Source organism: Palaemon carinicauda, chromosome 37 (genome assembly GCF_036898095.1).
Source record: "Palaemon carinicauda isolate YSFRI2023 chromosome 37, ASM3689809v2, whole genome shotgun sequence".
NCBI lineage: Eukaryota > Metazoa > Arthropoda > Malacostraca > Decapoda > Palaemonidae > Palaemon > Palaemon carinicauda.
Genome location: NC_090761.1, coordinates 66,536,956 through 66,544,455, shown reverse-complemented (window position 1 = coordinate 66,544,455; position 7,500 = coordinate 66,536,956). Strand labels below are relative to the sequence as shown.

The following is a 7,500-nucleotide window of genomic DNA, read 5'->3' as shown; positions in this document are numbered from 1 at the left end:
GATATTGATGCTAATGAAATTTCAGGAGCGATGGCAAATGTCACAAATAATGAAAATAGTTTTCTCTATATATCTTTTTAAGCTTTATCTTTAATCTCTTTTCTTTTTTGTTCTTTTTGTTAGAATTTATATGAGAAGATTTATCTGCATTCCTTGATTCACTGAAAAGCTAAACGCCCCCCCCCTTCTGGAGACAAAGTCTGACAAAGCAGTCTCTCTAAAAGTTTCAGCCTTCCAAACAAATCAACAACTTTCGTCAGGGCAGCAACGTTTGGCCAAGTCCAGCGCCGTACCTGCAAACTTTGTTGGCCAACTTGCCACGGCTGGCCATAGCAGGTTTCCCTGTTGACCCACGACACTAAACAACCCGCGACATTTTGTGAAAACTCTTCCAGGGTGGAAAATGAAACAGAAATTCTAAAAAACAAAAATAAAAAAAGTTTTCTAATATCAGAAATTAAACACAAAACACCGGGGGCTGGATACACCACTTCACTTGTTGCTCATGTGCAAGCGGAGTAGAGAGACCCTTCCTCTTCTCTTACCGACTGGCGGGTAACTGAGTGAGAGAGAGAGAGAGAGGAGGGGACCCAACCTGGTCACACACGCAAACTATGGCACTGAGTCTCCGCAGCGCCAGAGAGCCCAGCCACAGTCGGGAGATCTTGGCCCTCGTTGTGGGCATTGGCACGGGGGTTGCCACCTCAGCGAATTATTGGACTGCATATCCTGTCTCTAATGGTGCTTCGTATAGATGTTAATTTCGTTACGAAACTTGAGTGAAGCGTAACTGAAGAATAAGCGATATTTAGAATAAATGTAGCGAATAGGGAGAATTACTCTGAATTAAAATGTGTAGCGAAAGATAGGCAACGAACTCTACCCTTCAATAATTGGCAGGTGTTTTTTGGGTGCAAGGGAGGGTGGGTATAATGGGTATATGGATATAAGCATACACCCATAGAGTCCCTTTTATCATTTTCGCGCTACCGACAAGGTTGATAATTTTACAAATGGCACGAAGGTACAACCTTTGGCAATAGAAACGTTCTTGTTGAACCCACAATTTCCCACCCTCTCTCTCTCTCTCTCTCTCTCTCCTCTCCTCTCTCTCTCTCTCTCTCTCATGTGTGGGTTGGCATCGGCGCTTTACTTTCTTAGAAAAACCTAGACAGCGTTTAAGTTCTAAATCAGAGTTCATCTCATTGACGAACGTGAGGGAAAATCAAGGCGAGATGAATAACTGGAATTTCAATTTGCCGCAAAAAAAAAAAAAAAAAAAAAAAAAAAAACCGTGAACTGCTAATCTAGAATATGAGGCAAGATTAAGAACGCAATGCCAGAGAGATATTTCCACACATTCAACACGATCGTATTAAGAGATGCAGAGGAGAAAAGATCAAAAGAAGTTGCCGTTACTCGATGATAGAATTGATCTCGTGAATGTTATTGATCCTTATAACTTCAATTTCGCATCAACTGAATTCTATTCGTTTTATCTCTACACGAGTTAACATAATAATCAGCATTGTACATTTAGCACGAAAGATAATATTCGTCATTAATGGTAAATACATGCTAGGCATACCTGACTTCGAGAAAGGAAATCATGTCATAAAATGAAATATATTGATAAATAAACTACAAAAACGAGAAACACGTAAATAAACAAATATATCAACAAGTGAATATGCCTCTCAATAAAATAAATAAACTACAAAAGCGTGAAACACGCAAACAAATGTATCAATGAATAAACATGTCTCTCAAACAATAAACTACAAAAAGGAGAAACACGCAAACAAACAAATATATCAATGAATAAACATGCCTCTCAATGAAATAAATAAATAACAAAAACGTAAAAAACAAATACACCAATAAATAAACACACCTCTCAATAAGATAATAAACAACAAAAACGTAAACAAACAAACACACAAATAAATAAACATACCTCTCAAACAATAAATAAACTACAAAAAAAAAAACGAGAAACAAGTAAACAAACAAATACACCAATAAATAACCATGCCTCCCAAACCAGAAACTTGTCTTCATCATCTAAACATTAAGCAACCGAATGTCAACGATTGATCTCATCGGAGGAGAGGCTGATTTCTCCATTCAGACATCGCCGCAAGATTCTCTCTCTCTCTCTCTCTCCTCTCTCTCTCTCTCTCTCTCTCTCCATTCAATGCCTGAAGATACCTGTCGCTGCATGCAGTATTAATGCTGGCCCTAATATGAGACCAATACCGTGAAGAGTATTACGCGTTTGGTCTTTATCAAGCAGGTAGAATATACACACACATGAGAGAGAGAGAGAGAGAGAGAGAGAGAGAGAGAGAGAGAGACTTCCGTTATCAAAAAGATTATATTTTTAGTTCGAGTCTAAGGCTATTACTAATACTGTTATCATTACTTACTTCGAGAGACAGAGACACACATATTCCAAACATCACAATAGTTACACTTAAAATTCCAAAGGAAAAGTCACTTTTCTTACAACTACAATTACTACTACTACTACTTCTACTACTACTGAGAGAGAGAGAGAGAGAGAGAGAGAGAGAGAGAGAGAGAACAAAAAAATTGCATTTTAAATAAATGAATAGTAGTAGTAGTAGTAGTAGTAGTAGTAGTAGTAGTAGTAGTAGTAGTAGTAGTAGTAGTAGTAGAACATCAACGAAAGAAACAGCAGGCCATACCACAGCAGATTTTTCTGCTCACACTCCTTTCGTTAACAGTAATAAATAAGTTGATTCTGCTTTTTATAAACTGTGAAATAATGGCCATATAACCATTGAATATCTGAGTTTCGACGTGATTCCGATAAAAAAATAACAAAAAAGAAATTTATTTGTACAATAAACATGTCGAACACAACATCGATCATAAAAAAGTATTGAAATCAAACAGCAAATATTCTTGTATTAGTATCAGTATATCTCTATAAAATTATAAAAAACAAATCATTCAACATTTAACTTAAAAATGGAAACGTATCTATAGGACAAGTATATTGTATCTATAAATACAAAACTTCGAAAGAATAAAATTAATTTCTTCAAATACACTCCCTTCCATTCGGTAATGAAATTATATTTAAGATCCCCTTCGATTAAAATGATTCTTCCCAGTCATCTTGATATGCTAGTCATGCTCTCATTGTTAAACAGTATCAACAAATTCCTAATAAGAATTATTTTCCAGATACGTGCGAACGAGCGAAATTCCTGTATTGTTATTATCATTATTAATATTATTATTATTATTACTTGCTAAGCTACAACACTGGTTGGAAAAGCAAGATGCTATAAGCCCAGAAACTTTAACAGGGAAAATAGCCCAGTGAGGAAAGGAAACAAGGAAAAAATTAAATATTTAAAGAACAGTAACACCATTAAAATATTACCTACATAAACTATAAAAACTTTAACAAAACAAGAGGAAGAGAATAAGATAGAATAGCGTGCCCGAGTGTACCCTCAAGCAAGAGAACTCTAACCCAAGACAGAGGAAAACCATGACACCGAGGATATGGCACTACACAAGACTAGAGAACAATGGTTTGATTTTGGAGTGTCCCTCTCCTGGAAGAGTTGCTTACCGTAGCTCAAGAGTCTCTTCTACCCTACCAAGAGGAAAGTAGCCACTGAACAATTACAGTGCAGTAGTTAACCCCTTGGGTGAAAAAGTGTTTGGTAATCTCAGTGTTGTAAATTTAATAACCGTCCGAAATCAGTCCCGTTTTATTAACGTTACTCAAAGTGGGTAAATACTTCTGGAACCTAATTACTTATGCAGACTCCGTTATACGAAGGTTAAAATCACCTAAGTTATTGGGATCTATTATATATTTGTAATTCTAACGAAAGAATAAAATATAATTGAAATGTAGTTATAAACGCAGCCAATATCCAAATAAATATAAAGCCAATTTCTGGCGTAAATCAAGACTTGCCGAAGGTTATAAAACACGGGCATAGAAATCTCGGTAACATTTGTTTTAATAATTGGAGTTTTAAGGGAACAATATTTCAGTAAACAAGATAAAATTGTAGTATAAGCCTTGATTGTTCATCCGGTTGAAATGACGGAAAGCGAAATACACCCATTGCTATAAATTACAGTATTGAAAGATGAAGAAATACAAAATAGCTTATAGTTTAGATAAAGATTAAAATACGTACAAAATTTTATAAAATAACAAAGAATTATAAACGAATTAATTAATATGAAAGGATCCTGTTAACAAAGAATGTCAGTAAGTTTGTAAGAGATAAGCAAATGAGACAAAGATAACGAAAATAACGAAAAATCTCCTAGAACATGTTCCAGAGGGAGAGATACTGAAGATAATAAATTGGAACGGGGACATGAATATTAATTAGTTCATCTAACGACTAAATAATGATGATATCAAAAAGTTTGTGATGGGAATAAGAATGAGCTATTCTAAGCAGCAAATCATTCCATAAAAAAAGTATATAAAGAATGATTAAAAATTAATACGACGGATCAAATATTTTAAAGATGAGGATGACAGCATGAAGTCGAGGTACATATTTTGTTCTTTTACTTATAAAATACAGAAAAGAAACTTATAAATATGAGTAGTAGGGATATCCAAGGCCTTATACCGCCTTTCGTTTAAGCTTCACTTCTCGGGTAACCAGAGTTCCTTGATAATCAATAAAATAATTTATTTCAAAAGTTTGATCTGAATCATATTTTACTCCCATCTTCATTTCACTGTTAGTTGTTTTCCTTCATTATACGGAGTTTTATCTTTCAAACACTACTACTATACTACTACTACTACTACTACTACTACTACTAATAATAATAATAATAATAGTAATAATAAAAATCATAACAATAATAATAATAATCACCCTTATACAGTATAATAATAAAGAGCAAGTGACTTGTTTTATATATATATATATATATATATATATAAAATCTGGTCACGTGAGCTTTTCTCATCCCTTGGGAAGGGGGAGAGGAAATAGTCATACCTTGGTGAAAGAGGGATGCATGTGCGTGCATATCTATCTAAATATGTAGCCACCATTTTTGACGGGTCACGTACACAAGTAATAATAATAATAATAATAATAATAATAATAATAATAATAATTACCAGTATAAAGGTGAAATCAAGCCAGGATACAGATGATAATAACAATCTCCACTCTGTAGATTGGAGCCGTTGTTAACTTGGGAGATATTGTTGACATGATAAATCCCATGTCATAAGCCCAACGCCATTTCCCCCCCCCCCCCACTCCCCACCCCCAAGAAAACGATAGTCTTATCTATAACAAGGTTGTGAGGTAAGAACAGAATTTATAGAAAACGAGATGCAGGCGGGGAGGGGGCGCCAAAACTTATTAGGTAATCTATAGACCACAAAGAGGGACAGGGCAACTTGCACCCATTAATAAGCACGGGCTCTTGCCCAATACCAACCCGCAGTGTAAAATAAGAATTGTAATATAGTTTCAAGGAGCCTGATGTGGACCACTCAAAACGGATCTCAGCTCCTTTTAAGACCTTAAAACTCGTTCTGTTCTCTGATCTTTATACGATGGGATATTATTGGAATAGATTAGAATGCGTAGATATTTCAAGTTAAATATTAGCAATACATACACAACTAGAGGGGCACTCAGTAGAGCGCAGACCTCCGCCGCAACAGCTTATTTCCCGACCTTTGACCTTAACATATATTAACTGGCGCTGATATTCATACACTCAAATAGGAACCAAGTTTGAAGTCTCTGGGACAACGATGTCCAAACTTATGGCTGATTACGTGAATTGGACATTTTTCTTGACCGTGACCTTGACCTTCCAAAAAGTCATTATTTTCCAGCTTTTCACATAACAGTTAATCCCTGCAAGTTCCATTACTCTATGATTAAAATTGTGGCAAAGAAGCTGTTCACAAACAAACACACAAACAAGGGGTAAAACATAACCTCCTCCCAATTTTGTTAGTCTATGGAAACTTTACAAACTTTTTTTTTTTTTTTTTAATCTCACTGGTTATTTCCCTATTCACTATTCCGGTAGGCCCTGCTGCTTCCTCCGGTGCCTTAGATGACCGCGGAGGTAGCAGCAGTAGGGGACTCAGCAGTATGAAGCTTCATCTGTGGTGGAAATGTGGGAGGTTGGGCTGTGGCACCCTAGCAGTACCAGCTGAACTCGGCTGAGTCCCTGGTTAGGCTGGAGGAACGTAGAGAGTAGAGGTCCCCTTTTTTGTTTTGTTTCTTGTTGATGTCGGCTACCCCCCAAAATTGGGGGAAGTGCCTTTGGTATATGAATGTATAAAACTAATCTCATTTCCATCGCATAATACCTCGCCTTTTCCACTTAAGCTTGACGATTCGGAAATTATAAATAATTTTACTTTGAAATGAAAAGTAACATGATTCTGAAACATCACACTATTTTCCAGCCCAAGTCTGCTCTGAGAAACTGAGTTTGTTCTTTACTGGTACCCAAAACTTCGCTCCTGAAGATTTACTTAAAATATAATCATCCTTGCAAGGAGAATTACTCTCATATGTATATAAAAGCTCTTCAACTACTGATCTAATTGACAGCACCCGCCATCTATTAACGACTAACTTAACCCTTTCACTGCCACTTAGTAAAAATTTGAAAAAGGAAACTCTCTCTTGAAATCATTCAAACAATAAAAAGTTGGTATTCAATGGAAAGGTGATGATAAAAGCTTTCCAATAAATATCAACAAGCAATGGTTTTTGTGGTTCCGAAAGACTTTTCGTAGAATTCACCATTGGCAGTGAAAGGGTTAAATCACCTATTTGAATGTTCTGTTATTAATTTACTTATTGATTGCATGCTTCCTTCATTCTCTCATTTGTACGCTATACATCAGGCTTTCAGACTCACAGATACTGCTGGGAAGGTGCAAACACTACAGTCAACCTAATTGATCGAGCTATACAGTATATCAAGCACTTCAACACCTGACTTTGCTCACATCAGTATTTTAATAATATTTTAAGTCACTTATTTCTTATAAGCGTTTAACATTTCTTAGGATTTATAAAGTGTGTGTTTACGAGAAGAGAGAGAGAGAGAGAGAGAGAGAGAGAGAGAGACAGACAGACAAAGAGAGAGAGAGAGAGAGAGAGAGAGAGAGAGAGAGAGAGAATTACAACCATGCTCGTTTTACCACATATCTACTCGTGCTGTGTATCCAGTCAAATGTCACAACTCCACACGAGCGCTTTATAAAAATCGGCAATTTTCCAGTTTTTTTTTTTTTTTTTTCAGACCTGCTTAGAATGATTTCTCTCCTCACATGCAACAGGTCGTGAATTAATAGACTGCAAGCGGAATTAGAACAATTATTGCAAATGGAATTCAATATCTTCATCTAATGTCGATGCCCTCCGGGGCATATTACACTGATTGTAGCCAGAGGAAATCTATTGCTGCTGCCACGAATTATCC

The 7,500-nt window shown here is 36.0% G+C and overlaps 1 protein-coding gene across 2 annotated transcripts in view; it reads right to left on the bottom strand.

Annotated features, from left to right (window-relative positions):
• The window catches only part of LOC137629750 (calcitonin gene-related peptide type 1 receptor-like), a 703,766-nt gene that overhangs the window by 484,867 nt on the left and 211,399 nt on the right, over positions 1–7,500 (bottom strand). The window contains exon 1 of one of the 2 annotated variants that reach the window (XM_068361350.1): positions 1–597. This exon is cut by the window's left edge and continues 82 nt beyond it. The exons of the other annotated variant lie outside the window; for it this stretch is intronic. The gene's annotated coding sequence lies outside the window, so the exon portion shown is untranslated. Of the gene's footprint in view, positions 598–7,500 lie in introns of those variants that run through there. 2 annotated transcript variants of the gene reach the window in all.